This window comes from Orbicella faveolata, unplaced genomic scaffold (genome assembly GCF_042242905.1).
Source record: "Orbicella faveolata isolate gen_17 unplaced genomic scaffold, um_ofav_v1 contig_2, whole genome shotgun sequence".
Taxonomy (NCBI): Eukaryota; Metazoa; Cnidaria; class Anthozoa; order Scleractinia; family Merulinidae; genus Orbicella; species Orbicella faveolata.
This window is the reverse complement of record NW_028301547.1, coordinates 31,463,515-31,480,000: the sequence shown is the minus strand read 5'-3', so window position 1 is coordinate 31,480,000 and position 16,486 is coordinate 31,463,515. Positions and strand designations below refer to the sequence as shown.

The window sequence follows — 16,486 nt, the reverse complement described above, 5'->3', positions numbered from 1 at the left end:
GTATTCAAGCCGCACACAACACGTGACGTACACCTGAAATATTCGTGTCGAATATGGTGGAATACGTTCCGTTCATAATCGTTCGAGGATTTTCGTTAAAGTATACCACACATCTGTCATAATCCTAGAGTATGATGGCGAACCCTTTGTAAAAAGAACTTTGTAAAAGAAGGTAACAGTTCGGGTGCATAGCATTCTCCTGGAAGCAAAATTTAGACTATGAATTCAAAGTATATGCGATGTGCGCGTGTATACGTTTATCCTGGAATACGTGATCTTAACGCCAAAGCTATAGAATTCTAGAGTATTCATGGCGTGTACAACCGTGACGTGGACCTGAAAAATTCTTATCGAATATGGGCATACGCAGGAGCACGACCGTGTATTCGTTTCGTTGACCAGAACAATTGTACTTCTTTAGTTCATGTTGTCGGCGCAGCGCATGTGTTTTGCTTGAGTCAAGAAATTTACACGCTTTGTTGTAACTTCGAATTCCACTCATTCGGTTTTGACCGACGTTTTTGGGATAATCACTACAAAGCGATTTCTCTTTGTGTGACCCGTCTCGTCTGAAATGGTTAACACAGCACGAAACCACAAATTGGACACTACGGGATACGTAAAGTTCCACAAAGTTAAACTGACTAGAGACACGTAAAGCTGCGCAAAGTTTGGTTAGTAAGAGGAATCAAGTTCGTTTCGGAGAGGTTTTGGTGTATTCAGTGGAGAAAGTCCCGAGACCTTCAGACAGATATCTTTTCCCTGTCGGATGAGTTTAACTCCGGAGCCCGCAGGGCAACGAAACTCGTAAATAACGGCCCAATGGCTTCCTCAGTCGACTCCCTGCCATCATATCAACATTGCATTACGCTTGAACAAGAAATCACAAAATGTATTACGGAAGACACTTTAATCAGATTTTTTCCTCGAGGTTACTTTTGAAACGAAATTGACCTTAAATGTGTTTCGAAACGACTTGTAACGAAATGAGAGAAACGACCAACATCAGCATTCAGAGTGTCCGACCTTCAACAAGCACGGATCAGCGGTTTTCCACATTAGATACCAGGTTCTCTCAATTCTCGCGCCATTTTTTTGGCGTCCTTTTTGAAAGGTGTGAAATGTTGAAGCTTGCACCGATCTCTTGGTCCTTTTTCACTGTTTAAAAACTCTAATTTGGCGGACAAAATTCATTTTATCTTCATTTCTTCTCTGTGCACGATTTCAAGCAGTTTTTGGTGGCATACAGCTGGTGAAAACATCGATACATACGGAGGTACGAGTCAACAACAACAGGTAAAACGTAAGCCATTGTTGTCTTCCCGGGTTGTCTTGTACGTACGAGTAAGTTAAGCTTAAGTTTCCAGGGTAAAGTTCAGTTGTAATGTTTGCTTAAGATGTATGGAATTGCCTCTGGTTGTAAATGTTTCTTTATCAAGCAGAAGTTATACATTGGAAGTAAATGTAACCTTGATTTCAAGAGGGACAGCAATGGGAATGATGGTGAATTAAACCATTAAATCAAACTACTGTGTAAAATTTACTGATTGATTTATTATGATATTTTCCTTAGCACTGCAAGCTTGATTTGAGGTTTCCCAGTGTGGATTTACACATAAACTTAACTAACCTTTTATGCGTATTGTATTTCATTCATAGGATGAAGTAAAATTGGTAATGCCTTACATGTATGTATAATCCCTGGCCTCCTTATTTGAAGAAAAAAAGGAAAACCTGTGAGGAAGAACCCTGGCTTACAAGATACATGTATGTATTAATGACTATTTAGGGGGCCATGGAGACTTTTTAAGATTTATTTTTGTTAGAGCTTTTGAAAAATTATATTGGCAAGTAAATTTTGGCATTTCACCAGTCAGTCTCTATATATTTTATATATAAACAAGGTGATTTGTATATCTGTTTTCAGAGTGCTCAGTAGTAAACTAGAGCGTGATTATAACAGATGACGAACTGAGCAACTGTAGATCTGACTTGACATTTTATTACTATTTAGTTTTGAAGTACACAGCTTGTGTGCAGCACTCATGAGATAAAATTGCCAAATGGGAATTTACATCATTACACTGATTTGAAATACACATGCAACCATTGGAAATATGATAGCTACAATAAGTGAACGCTTTTACAAAAAAAGGAAACTTGGAAATTATAGATAAACACTGTTACTATTGTGTAACAACAGAAGCTTTAAAAGTTAAAATTTAGCATTTTTCCGGAAGAATTTGTTTGCATGTTTACATGAAGTTATCAGTTCATTCCATTTATTCAGAGAGGCTAACTCAGGTTTACAAAGGTACTTCTCCCAGAGGCATAGGTTACATTGATTTGAAGTGGGGTTATATGGGGCAGCTTGCTTTAAAATCTTTCAAGTGACTTTGAACTTTGATTTATTGTCAAAGTCACTTGGAGGCTGCCCCATGTAACCCTGCTTCAAATCGATGTAACCTACGCCTCTGGGAGAAGTACCTTATCATTTGTAAACCTGAGTTAGCCTCTCTGAACAAACAGAATGAACTGATTAGATAACTTCATGTAGACATGCAAACAAATTCCTCCTGAAAAATGTTAAATGTTAAATTTTAAATTTTAAATCTTCTCTTGTATTTCAATAATAACAGAGTTTATTCCTAATTTCCAGCTTTCCTTTGTTTTGTAAAAGCATTCGCTTATTGTAGCTATCACATTTCCAGTGGTCGCTTGAGTATTTCAAATCAGTGTAATGATGTAAATTCCCATTTGGCAATTTTTATCTGATGAGTACTGCACACAAGTTGTGTAGTACAAAACTAAATGGTAATAAAATGTCAAGTCAAATCTACATTTGATCAGTTCGTCATCTGTTATTTTATATATACATTATATTAAGGTACATGTAAACCCTGTTTCATTGATGACCACTACAAATTTCAAGACAATTTGCTATAGTAATGTCAAACTACAGTGAAACTTTGATGTAATGAAGTGCCAAGGAATTGGCAAAGTATGTTCACTATAACAGGGTTTTGTATCAAGGTTCTTTTCTGTATAGTCTACTATTACTGGGGCCATGAAAATCATTTGTTATACTGAGGACCTTGTTATATAGAGGCTCGTTAAATCGAAGTTCCACTGTACAAACCATATTCCTTCCAAAGGTAAATATTGAAAATTGAGTTTTATTACTCATTTAGGTTATTAGCCTTAGGAGGACTTTGTTTGCATGTGTACATGAAGTTATCTAATCAGTTCATTCTGTTTGTTCAGAGTGACTATTAGCCACTCATTTCAGGTTAAGAGCTGAAAATTCAGAACAATATTGAATTTGATACTCAAATTTTGATTGGATTAATTAATGCATAAAAAGTTTGCACCATATCTAGCAAAAAATGAAAGGCTTCTAGAGCTTGCCTACCTTTGTCAGTGCAAAATGAAACATAATCTGTAACCTTGAACATTGTTGCTTGAATCGTTTTTAATGTTTTTAAGCCCACAAACTCTGGCCCTCACATCCTTTCATACTTTGTTTGCACTGTAAACTTGATTAATGTGCAACACAACTCTCTCTTCTCTCAAAGGCATCTTAAGTATGTTTTTGCATGCACTAGAAACCCAGGTGCTTACAGTGTAGCTTTCCAAATGTGACTGTAAAACTTTTTGGTCATCAATCCTGTCAACACTTAGTGTTGATCTCAGGTCAGCTCTTTGTCTTGAGGTTACCCTATATCTTTCAGAGTGTCTTGCACCCACACCATTTAGCATGTCTAATTAAAGCCAATAAAGCTGGCTATCAATCTACATGTACATGTATACCAAGAATTTGGAAATAAAGTGAATTATCAAATTTTTCAGGGTTTCTCTTTGCGAGTGTCCAAATCGCTTTTTGAAAGCTAAGTCAAAGTGAGTCTGCCTCAAATTTTGGACAGTAGCTAGTTTATCATCCATGTCTGTTAATTTTTATTTTGAAATATTTTTTCTCTGAGAGTGATTTTTGAATGATCACTCCACCATTCTTTAATCCTGTTTTGGAAATGTTCTGTAACTTTTTACTGTGATTGAATATGGCAACACACAGGCAATTTTTTTAGTGTTTTGTGTCCAGAAACTGAGAAACAAATTAAATTAACAAGAAACAAAGTTCACTTTGACTTGTACATGTAGCTTTCAAAATGTGATAATAATAATAATAATAATAATAATAATAATAATAATAGTAATAATAATAATAATAATAATAATAATAATAATAATAATAATAATAATAATAATGATTTGGACGCCAGCACTAAAATGTCTAGAAAAATTTGGGAATTCATTTTATTTGAAAGTCCTTGGTATAGTTTGATAGCCAGTTCTATAAGTTTTAATTTGATATGGGGTTTACATACAGTGTCTACAGATTAAATCGGATGCACTACATCCCTTTTGTGTGAGACACCTCCAAAGGTATATGGTAATGTTAAGAGGGTTCTAATTGTTGAACTGAATAATAATGATGTTAGAGTGGTTTTCAATTGAGTGTCATAAAACCAAAACCAAAACCAAAACCAATTACTCACCGATTAGACTTCTCAGCTAAATCTCGAACTGTAGTAAAACCAAAACCAAAACCAAAGTAATTGTCTAATTACTTTCGACACTCAACTGAAAACCGCTCTAAATATGCAAAGCAGCAATTCATTAATTCATCCCTAATTCTCTTTCGTAACATAGCAGCATCTAGTTCTAAAGTTTGCATACAAAATGTAAGTGTTTTTTTAGACTGCTTCTCAGATGGTTCCGAACTTCTGCATTTTCATAATATAGCAGCATCTAGTTAGAAAGTTGCATGCAAAATGTTATAGAGGTGGTTTTTTAGACTTTGCTTCTCAAATGCTTCATTATGCCTTTTCATAACACAGCAGCATCTAGTTATAAAGTTTGCAAAAAAAAATGTTGTAGTGTTTTTTAAAGACTTTGCTTCTCAGATGGTTATGCTTTTTCATAACAAAGCAGCATCTAGATATAAAGTACCGGTAAATGCATACAAAATGTTATAGTATTTTTTTAGGTTTTGCTTCTCAGATGGCTCCTTATACTTTTTCATAACATAGGGTCTTGGCAATGTAAATTCTTCCATAGTTTGATGAAAATAAACATACACGAACAAGTAACATAAGTTTTATTAGTTCAGTATTAATAAAGTATTATTTGAAATGAAATGAAGATGTCATAACGGCAGTTGTTTCCTTTTTGTTGGGATAACATGCATATTGTCCTGGTAGTTTTCTTTCTTTTGGGTGGGTTTTAGGAATCCAAAGGAATTTAAAAGTGCGTTACACTCGGCAGTTTGAACACAGTTTGGGGGATATACAAGCTTTGGTATGGGTCCTCAGTACTTCACGTTGGCGTCGGTATTCAATCACGAATACGTTTCATACTTTACATGAGTCTCGTGTTCCAGTCGAACATTACAGAACACTTGAAGTGTGTCGTTTAGAATACCTTAAAACCTCACGTGTGCCTCAGTATTCAAACATGAACACGTTTCATACTTCGCATGAGTCTCGTGTTCCAGTCGAACACCACAGAACACTTGAAGTGTGTCGTTTAGAATACATTAAAACCTCACGTATGCCTCAGTATTCAAACATGAACACGTTTCATACTTCGCATGAGTCTCATGTTCCAGTCGAACACCACAGAACACTTGAAGTGTGTCGTTTAGAATACCTTAAAACCTCATGTATGCCTCAGTATTCAAACATGAACACGTTTCATACTTGCATGAGTCTCGATTCGTGTTCCAGTCGGACGCTTCGGAACACTAGCGTGTTGTCTGAATGAACTACGCGGTAGCGTATATTACCTGCATAAAACCCGTTCTTGACGACGCAATACATCTTTGGCTGTGAAAAATGTGACATAACTTTCGTATTCATAGCGTGCGATTCTCGAAAATTAGAGCATACTTGACGTATTCATTAGTATTCGAAGACGTTCACGTCAGAAGTGGCGTCGTGCATCGCGTGTTCCAGTCGCAAACTCTCGAACAACTGAGAGTATTCGAAAATGTTCGAGTCATAAATGATCGCTATATTTTCGAAGAACATCTAATGCAACATTAATCTACCAAAACGTGGCCCGTATGATTCATCGAACACTTCGAGTCATTCACGAGTATTAAATTTGAATACGGAAAAACAGGCCGGATTCCTCTAGAATATTCCAGGTGTATTTCGAGTCAGCCGTAATCGAATACGTCAGAACATTGCGGCATACGCGGCGTGCGCCGATCCGTATTCGAGCGAATTCGGGCCCGAATATTTGGCTTTTCGCGCAGTGTAACTCTCAGCGGTTTGACAAGCAAACGACTTGACAGGGCCCTTAGGTAATAGCAATACCCTGAGAACAGCAGTAATCATAACAATTACAATTTCCTCAAATGTGATTGGTGCATAAATTAAACTGGTGTAGTTTAATCTAATTAATCTGCAAAGTTGTAATCGTACAGTGTAATCGGACAGTTGGCTGTAATTGGACTCCTCTAATCGGACAGTTACATGAGCCAATCATTTTAAGTCCTCTCCACTAAATCAATAACAACATTGATTACAGTCGCCATACTAACCAATTCAAGAGACTGACTTTGTAAAATTGTGAAGGTTTAGTTTCCAGTGACTGTTTTGAAAGAAACTTAACAGCCATTTTCCAAGCTATTCCCATATTCTTAATTATGATATTTAAAAATGACTATTAAAAGTTATTTTTTAAATAGTGGGGAATTGTAATGGTTATGATTAATTGGTAACAAGACATCGGGTCGTCCAATTCAGTCTGTAATCATGCTCAAGATTATTAAATCGGACTCCCGCTTCGCGGTCGTCCGATTTTGTTCATCACTCGTATGATTATAGACCGAACTGGACTCCACTCAGTGTTATTATCATTATTAACTATTGTTCAACGTTTTTCATGGTAAGATTCAGTAAGATTCACATTGTATTTTAATGATTTTCTTTTTTTATAATAGGCCGACAGGCTTTCGCATTTTTTATTTAAAAGGATTACAGCTTTGTCTGGAATGTTGAAATGGGAAACCAGAGTCTACCATGACTGTATTGATGAAGACAAGTGCGGTCAAGTCGTCATTGAAACACTGCTAAAGTTTCCCACTTTTTACTGCGCAAGCCTGAGTCGTTTCGCAGACGTCCCTCGAGTACGTCTGTAGCCTGTGCTGCCGCGCTCCGCCTTCCCCTCCCTCGTTTAATGCTTGCCACCCATGCTAGTACGTCTACGAATCGAAGGTTTCGCACAGTCACGAGATCATGGCGTAATAGGTTGCTTAGCAACTCTTAGACGTAGACCGCGGAAACAGTTGGGTCTGGCCCTGCCATCAACTACTTATTTTCTCTCGTTACTGGACCTACTGCTTGTTCCCCGGCATCCCCGGGCCCGGCATTCTTCGTGGCGCTCACTGATTAAACTGAGTGATTGAAAATGAAAATGAATAGATAAATTTATACCTAAAACCGCCCAACGAAGAATTTAACTGCCTGACGTGACTGTTGCCGGAACCCTTGTTTAATACACGCACGTTACTAGAAATATGACACAACGACACCTTAAGTTTAAACATAACCTATGGAGGTATATCTACGACAAAATTGAATACTCAGTAATTGATATCATATCATCCAAATTGCACATGCATCAATCCAAAGCTTTTCACGTGATGCCTTTTAGCGTGATGTCTGTGTGCGTAATGGCTGTGTGCGTGATTCCTTTTCGCGTGATGCCTCTTAGCGTGATGCCTTTAAGGCGTGATGTCTTTTAGCGTGATGTTTTTCAGCGTGATGCCTTTTAGCGTGATGTCTTTCTGCTTGATACCGTTTAGCGTGATGCCTGTTTGCGTAATGACTATTTGTAGAATCGGCTTGTTGCCATTCAGCTTTGGATTGATGCATGTCCAATTTGGATGATTTGATACCAATTACTGAGTATTGAATTTTGTCATAGATATACCTCCATAATAACGATCCCAAATGGAGATCTTCGTCAAAGCCAGAAGTATAACGAAGTAAAAAATAACGTAATGGCTATAGGAGTCATGTTTGTGTCAGCCTTACAATCAATTTGGTTTAATTTAAATGAAATAAGCCGGGTGAGTTGTATGAGGCTGTTTCTGGCTGCTGACGACGCTCAGATATCACAATGAAAAGATGGCGTTTATGTATAATTGAACAACTGACAGTCATATTGAGTAGAGGATTCCCAAGAATTTCTAGCCAGCCCTCTGCTGAGGTCATATGATATTTAACCTAAATTTCGATAAAGAACTATTTTATTCCAAACCGGCCATACATATGTACGCATGTCTGTACCTAGTCTAGCGACAGCTATCGTCTGATAAGTAATTAAAATTACTTATCAGACAATACGTAACTACCCTAAAGTCGATGATCGATGGCATGACATCAGTGAGTATCGATCGGTGATCAATGAAAAATCAAATGATTAGTTACTGGACTCGTGTCTCTCCTCTATGACAACGTATAGGCCATCTATGAAAAAAAAAAAAAACTGAACAAACAAGCAAACAAACAAACAAACAAACAAACAAAACGGCATGTAGACGTTGCTTTTATTTCTTTATTTTCGATTTCGTAATGGTTTGTGTAGCCATGATATCATATCGATGACTAACCAATGTCATCGATGGGTAATCTGAATCTATTCAATGCCGACTTGATGCAGTCAAACTGCAATGATCGATGACTGAAAATTTTTGTGGCCTATCGATTATTTATCAATTACTCATTGATCATCGACCATCATCTGCAAGCAATAATCAATGACTAATCAACTGATCACCCGATTACCCATCGAGTGCTTACTGCTAAGTCATTGATTTCACCCTCGATTTCATCGATTAATTACGTCTGGTAACTACAAAGAGTTCGCGTTGATACGGATGGTTGGCGAGTTTGTTATCAACGTTGTGAGTGATTTAATATTTATTCACTATAGGCTACACTGTAGGCTACAGCACAACAGGCGAAAGGGCCTGTTTTGTAGGCAATTAGTGCCATCATTCCTTTCCGAATTATTTTTGATTTTTTTTCAATATTGTTTCAGCTATCCCATGAATCAATGCAGTTAGCTATATCTATCATATGTCAGGACCCACGCTGAGAAAATATTTAATAGTTGGCCGCGGGCACGTTGGATAAACCTCCTGAACCGAAATTCGATTGTGATAAAGTGTGACCTGGATATCATTCCGGTTGTTTTTTTCGATCCATTTTCTGTTGCTGGAGGGGGATCTTGGCTAACTTCTAAACTACAGCAATTGATTTGCTCCGACAGAGGCGCAGCATCGATCATTCACCAAACGAAGGCTGCCGTATTCACCTAACAGATATCAGACGTTCACAACGAGGTTAGAAGTCTAGGTCTTGCTTTAGAGATTGTTTGTTAATAGCTTAATTAGAGGTAAAGAGATTGTCTTGTAACATCTAGCAGTACATGACGCTACATTGTAGACTTAAAGGGTTGATATTGCTCAGTAATATCTCGGACTCGTATCAGTCAGTACAGGTACAGCTTTATTCTGTTTGTTGTTATGACCCACCATAAAACAAGATGGTTACGTGTGATTGTAGAGATAAACGCAGTATCACCTGCACCATCGGGTAGGCCACAAAACCAAACAAACTCCACGAAATGAATTTGTTCCGTTTTACATAATAATATCACTCTTTCGGCTTCCTTCATAATCCCCGTGACTTCTTGCTTTCTTTGCGCGGCGGGCATTGGCTCGCGCGGCTGATGTGTGAAATCGATTGATTGACAAGCCGCTTTTAACAACTTGAGATAAAACCGGCATTCGCTTTTTTACGGTTCCCGGTTAACCTTTTTATTTGAATAGTTAAGCACGCTGTTTATCGTTTACTCAGGAACCTTATTCACAGTAAGTCCTTCCTGATCCACTATAAACCTCGCTTAGTGATAGTATTTGTTTTGAGCGAAGTTCGTTTCCATTTTGGCAATCGGTGATGACATCAGTCGGATGATCGGCTAGCCCCCGCAAAGGTATGGAAACGTGTTCCGCATATTAAATGCTTCAGCATATTTTTTTTTCTGTAGCAAGGTACAATTTAACTTTAGGAATTAAAAAAAAGACCCACATCATAAAAAGTTATTGATTTCCTACGAAGATAAATTGCAATTTTTTTGTGTTTGCGTGATACTACAATCTGCCACTGCCATTATGTAACAGACATCTGATAAGAACTGTTCAATGATTAGTGTTCAACAGCAAATAAAACCGCAGATAATGAAACGAGTCAACGTTAAAATCTTAAAAAACAACCCGACAAAATGCAAATATCTAAATTGCCCGTTTATCCCTCGCACCCGGTTTGTAATTAACGTCATTTTACCCTATGAATCCCTTGACTTTGCTTACATTTGTTAATCCTAAATATTTTTATATCGATAATGACCGTCATTAACATTACAAAAGCTAGACTATCTTGTATACACATACGCTGTACAAAATACTGGGGACACTGGTATGGGATTGATCTTTACAGAGTTCAGTGCTTGTTTTTGGTCCAAAAGCTTCAGTTGGGACCTTCGCACCATATGCTACGCCTTCTTTGTTTACAGTATCAGCATGGTATTTAATAACAACTGATAATCGATAAACAGGATAAGGCAAAGGTGTCACAGGTAATTCAAACAGCGGCTGAACGAGTAAAAAGCTGTGTGGGGCCGAGAATCGTACAAATATCGAGTTGGAATTAAAGCTTGACCTGCACACCGAGTTGCATTCGAGTTGTATGGAAGAGAACTTCGTTATAACGGACCTTGATACAACGGAATGGTCGTTATAACGAACACAACCCAAACGCAAAACATCGCCCAATATAACGAGTAAATGTCAACAAGACTAGTTAGTCAGTCTCCTTGAATGGAGGACACATCTTTAGCGGATGCAAACCAAAGGACAGTAGCATTTTACATTGGAAAAATTCTTTGATTGCGCATCTACTTTAGCAATTTTCAATATATGTTACGACATGCAGTATAGTTTACTGTCAGTGTGGCTTAAGAAGGTTTGTAATATGCACAGAGAGGAATTCTGAACTATCATTGATAGATCTGCATAAAATGTGCAACTAGAGAAAGGTATAACCTGCACAGTTTTCCAGTGTCATAGGTCGATATAACAAATGTTTTGTTTGTGCCCCCTTTCAGTCCCTTGGTGCTTCGTTAAATCAAGGTGCCATCGTTTACACATACGAACTTGCTCGCGGGCGCCTCGCGTGCCCCCTTAGTCACGGTCTGTTTTGTCGCGGGTTATAAATAAACTTCTCTCGAAATCTTGATCAGGTTACGGAGAAACCTCAGCATCTAACTCCTTTCAATCTGATAAGAAGTCTCCATTGCAGCCGCTGATAAGCGATCCTGTCAAACAAGACCGAGGAGTGAACATGAGTAATTATGAGAGTAAAAGATGGGTAAATTAAAAATATAAAAAAAAGCTATTCAACTGGTAACTAATTTTCGAAAACCATGCACCATTTCACGAGGGTCAGTCATCATTTGACAAAACAAATGGCGTTCAAACAATCTCAGTTTAATCTTAGACCTTCAGCAACACGCAAGGTTCGTTAAGAGATTATCAAAGACTCCCGCGGCATTTTTTGAAAGAGGAAGCGTGGAGAATAGAGGTCATCGATTAATCTTCGGCTATTATGCATCACCCAAATGATGTTTAGGTGATATTTTAGACTCGATTACCAACCGCTGTTCGGTACGCAGATCGGACTCGAGAAAGCGGCGGAAATCGAGACTAGCGATATTTGTGACCGTAAATTCTAGTTCACGCCCTTGGTGGTCTGGATTGTGTCATTTCCGAGTCAAATGCAACACAAATCGGAGTCGAACGCATTCCGTTTTCTGTGGAATAGGAGAGCAAAAAGTCATACTACTACTACTACTACTACTACTACTACATAGATCTTCTCGGCATTGCTACAGTAAGTTTCTGTTTTATATATCTGGATGTGTTTTTCTTGCTATTTGTTGCTAACTGACTCTAAATGCTACAACAACTCAATGAACGCGATGCGCATATGTGAATATAACTTCTGTAGCACTAATATATGTATATATTGCTTAACTGTCCATGCAAACCACATTGTCGATTATCACTGCCTTAAAGGCTAATAGGTGGCTTTCAAGAATTTGAAGTTTTAACTTATCACATGGTGTATTATACTCACTACAATTTGCAAACCTGAGGGATCAGCGAGTAAACTCCAAGTGACTCACTGTCTGGGTATGTTCGAAGCACACGGAGTTAAGTTACAAAGGCTTTTGGAAATGACATTGAAATATATGTATGTGTTCCATTTAGCTAATATGATGGATCTGAATTGGACACGAATCGCCGTAAAGGGCGAGCGAGTAACACGAAACAAATAACGTAAAGAAATGGACTGTTTTGGCAGTTAATTGTCTTTAAGTAACCCCTCTGTTATGATTTTATGAGCGTGACAGTGATGAGATTTCCAATAGTCATTGAAATATCGCCCAAGGCATTTTAATATACGATTTTAGGGCCGTGTGCATGTTATTAGTTTTTGGAGAAGCAGTACTTACTTTCGTGTCCTCGGCCGATTTTAATTAAATGCTGGTGAAATACTACTAATTATTTAACGATATTGAACGAAATTTGAAAACATTTATAATGGCTTTTACTTGAAAAGAAAACACGTAAGAATGTGAAAAATCTTTATGGAGTCACTCAGTGACTATAAATAGATATAAATGATCCACTCGTAAGTGGTCTGGCTGGCGGAGAAATCACGCATCGGTATAAACAGACGGCATTAGTCATGAAAGAAGGTAAAAGCGTAACGGTACGGATGCGTAACTTGTTGTTTGACCTTGTTGATTTGAGTATTTTGTTTGTGCCAAGGGAAGGGATGAGTATGGGATGATACTCGACCTCGGAGCGTCAATGATTCTGGCGTGACATTTTAAGACAAAGATAAATCAAAGTCGGTTAATTAAGTACATTTTCAGACAGCAGTTATCACGAGACACAGATGACTGGTATTATCATCCATTATTATTGTTATTCTTATAACACAGTTTGTTGACAGGAAATACCTTCTAGTTAGTTCTTTCACCAACATGATCAGATTTCAAAGTACTACGGTTTTTGTTCTACTCATATTCATCACTTCGAAAAGTAAATACAAGCGTGAAATAAGTGATATGGGAATGGGCGTTTTATAATCAACTTTTACAATTTAGTTGGTGCGATGTCTTAATGATTTTACCAACTTAATAAATGTAGATGTAGATGTAGGCGTCATGTGCTGATTACATTCGTTCAAATTCGTAGAAGTAGATATAGACGTTATTGAACTAGGGCGAAGTCCGTATTGTGGAAATTTTGGTCTAGTCCTTTAATATTTGGTATGTTTATGGATCGCTCAGAGAGCCAATCACAATTCTTCTTTTCGTTGTGAACAAGTTTGCCGTGTGGAGCGTTTTCAGTCACGTGACCAGCAGCCATGTAAATACATAAGAAAAGAGCTCAACTCCCATCGGATTGGTTTGGGATGCCAACATGGCCGCGGTTTCATTGTTTGGGACACCGAGGAAATAAGTACTGTATTTTATTACGTAGACATGAGTGTTTTACCGGAAAATACACCACTTGTAAAATTCATGCAAAGGCCCGAGTATCCTCACTAGTGAAGATAGAGATGACCTTACTTGTCGCTTTTTTACAGTTATTTGTGCAAACAGTCCGTTTGTCTATGTCATTATAAATCACGCGGTGGTTTGAAGATGTAAATTTTATTTTCTCGTGTTAGAAGCAATCTTTTACTCGCTACGTTAAGAAAATTCATATCAAATATCTTCTTATATTTTACGCCTATAACCCGGGACCGCCAAGCCTCGCAGGCAATAATTTGAAGACAAAGTTCGCCACACAGGCAAATCAAACCGCACAGGTAGTAATTAGCGGTTCAATTCGACCACACAGGCAAGCCGCACAGGCCATATCAGTATGAATTCGCCACACCGGCATATATCAGTTTGACATTTAACCACACAAACATACCCCTCAAGCATTAACAGTAGAAAAACTTTCGCCACGCAGGTAAGCACTGACACGGGCAGTATCCTACTTACAGATTTGCCCTTCTAAACCAAGCCACCTGAGGAGTTATAAACTGCCAACTCCGCTGGAGGGTTTACCAACGCTGCTATTGCTTCTACTGCTACAGCGTGAGGGAGCTTTTCGATGATAGCCATCGAGTTAGACGGGGTTGAGTAGAATGTGGTGGAACACACATGTAAATTCTTTTATACTGTCATTTGCATAATCCCCAGGGTGTCATTTCGACCAGGATAAAGGACCCGCGTGAAAACCAGTTAAGGCTGATGTGGTTTCCTCTCTGAATATTGTAATTTATCAATTGCCAATGTCAATTGAGATTGCATAGCTGTAATTTCAAGGGACAGGATTAAAACCGATATGTAAGGTAGGTAAATGAGTTAACGCGGCAGAAAAACCCACGCTATATACCCTGCCATGATTTTCGAACGAACGGCCAACCATAAAATATAAATGAAAACAATAAAATACTTGTAAAGGACCAAAAGAAAATTGACGAGCGGAGCGAGCCGAGAGTACTAGGGTGGAATGGGAAAGAAGGTCAAGTGTGTGGAGGATTTTGTAGTAAGGGCCTTGTAGGGGAATATTAGCGCACCATGCTTGCTAGACGAGAGGTGCTCTAGCTACAAACCGGGATCTTTTGAATCTTCGTTCTTTAATGATATTCTTCACTGAAGGAACGTCAATTAGTAGTCGGCAATCCGTCAGTCAGTCTGTCAGTCAGTCAGTCAGTCAGTCAGTCAGTCAGTCAGTCAGTCGTTCGGTTCTGTGTTGAAGTGTTTTACTAGTTAGTCTTTTCTAGCTTTAGCAACGAAATTACAGGAAGTTGCCTAATTGAATTGTAAGGTAATGTTATCAGGCAACACAGGAAGCTTCATATGTGAATTTGGCACCAAAGAACCAGTAAGGGATTTAGAAAGCAATTCAGTAATAGCTTCTGTAATAACCAGCGAGCACTAGTTAACTCCATTGGTTATAGGGAGAAGGGTAGTTCATAAATTAGGAGTAGAGGTAAATTTCGAAGTAGTGAAGAACTCAGTGAAGGGTAAATTTATAACGCGAATTAGCGTTGATCTAATGCCCGTGGTAGTTGAAAGGCGTCTAAAAGAGCAGGTTTGAACAAGTGGGAATGTTTCCCGCGCAACTAAGAGTGAAAGAAATTAAAAACTGAATCTTGATTATCGGTTATAGGTTTGCGTGGATAAGTGTAAAATTAGAATAGAAGTTAACTAAAATATACGTCGTGACAATTTAAAGGGTCGTTGTTTAGTAAACAATACAGCTTTATTTGTCGCATTCGACAACTGAGTCTACATAAATTATTTTGTTTAACTTCAGCCTATTACAAGGTAATGATTGTCTCGTTCGCTCCGAAAAACGTTGTAGGATTTTTTTTAAACCCGACAATAATACTAGCGTCGGACGATGTTTTATGAGAAAATTTGTGTACAATTTTTTTCATAATCGCGCGAGTGCGCCCGATACAAAAGTCGCAATCGACAAGTTTGTACGCTTTTAAAAAATCGCCCCATCTAAGTGTTAGGTTAATTTGTTGTTTTGTACTGTCGGTTTTCACTAACTGATCAGATCCAAAAAAAAAACAAAAAACAAAAAACAAAACAAGCCGCAGATTTTTCATTAAGCCGTTATTTACTAATTTGTATTGCAATTACTACCGCCACTCCGAGAATGGTTTTGACGAGCAATTGCTCAGAAACTAAAACAATCATGCTAATAGCGAATGATTACATATTTTCCAATGGAACTCATATCCTTCCATGTCATCAGGATCATTAATTTATACCACAGGTAATAGTCATGTGGTTTTATGTTTTAATTTTAACATAGTTATCACGGCTGAAGCCAGACTAAACTGAGTTCTTACCGAGTCAATATCAGTAAAAAAAAAACTTATATTCATACTGATTTGTATTTTTCTTCTTAATGCAGAGCCTCTTACGGAAACTTGAATTAAAAAAACATCTTCCAAATGTTTACCGAGACAGGTGCTTCGGTTTGCCTGTTTTTAGCTGTATGTGTAAATTTTTTGCTGCCCTGAATGTGTAAATTTGTGATGCGGCTGGACGATTTTTTAGCTGCGCATGTCTGCTAGGTAGGACGTGCTTGAAAACAACATCTGTTAGTCCCCTAAGTGTTAGCATCAAGGCTGAAAATCTTTATAGTTGTTCAGTCAAGGCTAGAAATGAACAAGCTACAAAGACTTAACACATGGCAGATCTGAAGATCCCATCCAACTATTCGGTTACGTTCAACGGGAAACATTTGTAGAAGGTATGA

At 37.9% G+C, this 16,486-nt stretch overlaps 1 protein-coding gene and 2 long non-coding RNA genes across 7 annotated transcripts in view; 2 read left to right on the top strand and 1 right to left on the bottom strand.

The window, feature by feature from the left end:
• Window positions 1–1,031: 1,031 nt before the first annotated feature.
• On the top strand, window positions 1,032–5,144 carry LOC149112836 (uncharacterized). Its single transcript, XR_016206993.1, has 2 exons — window positions 1,032–1,296; window positions 1,660–5,144. It is a non-coding gene; the product is annotated as an uncharacterized LOC149112836 (long non-coding RNA).
• Window positions 5,145–9,158: 4,014 nt separating this feature from the next.
• Window positions 9,159–16,486, top strand: part of LOC110051583 (atrial natriuretic peptide receptor 1-like) — a 46,157-nt gene continuing 38,829 nt past the window's right edge. For 2 of the 4 annotated variants that reach the window (XM_020757632.2, XM_020757628.2), the window contains exon 1: window positions 9,159–9,418. The gene's annotated coding sequence lies outside the window, so the exon portion shown is untranslated. Of the gene's footprint in view, window positions 9,419–11,757; window positions 12,027–14,975; window positions 16,481–16,486 lie in introns of those variants that run through there. The other 2 variants (XM_020757631.2, XM_020757629.2) reach the window with 2 other exon arrangements.
• On the bottom strand, window positions 11,086–12,509 carry LOC149112835 (uncharacterized). 2 transcript variants are annotated; one of them, XR_016206991.1, is made up of 2 exons: window positions 12,287–12,509; window positions 11,086–11,451 (listed from the first exon to the last, which is right to left on the bottom strand). It is a non-coding gene; the product is annotated as an uncharacterized LOC149112835 (long non-coding RNA). The 2 variants fall into 2 exon arrangements; XR_016206992.1 differs by having other exon boundaries at window positions 12,273–12,317.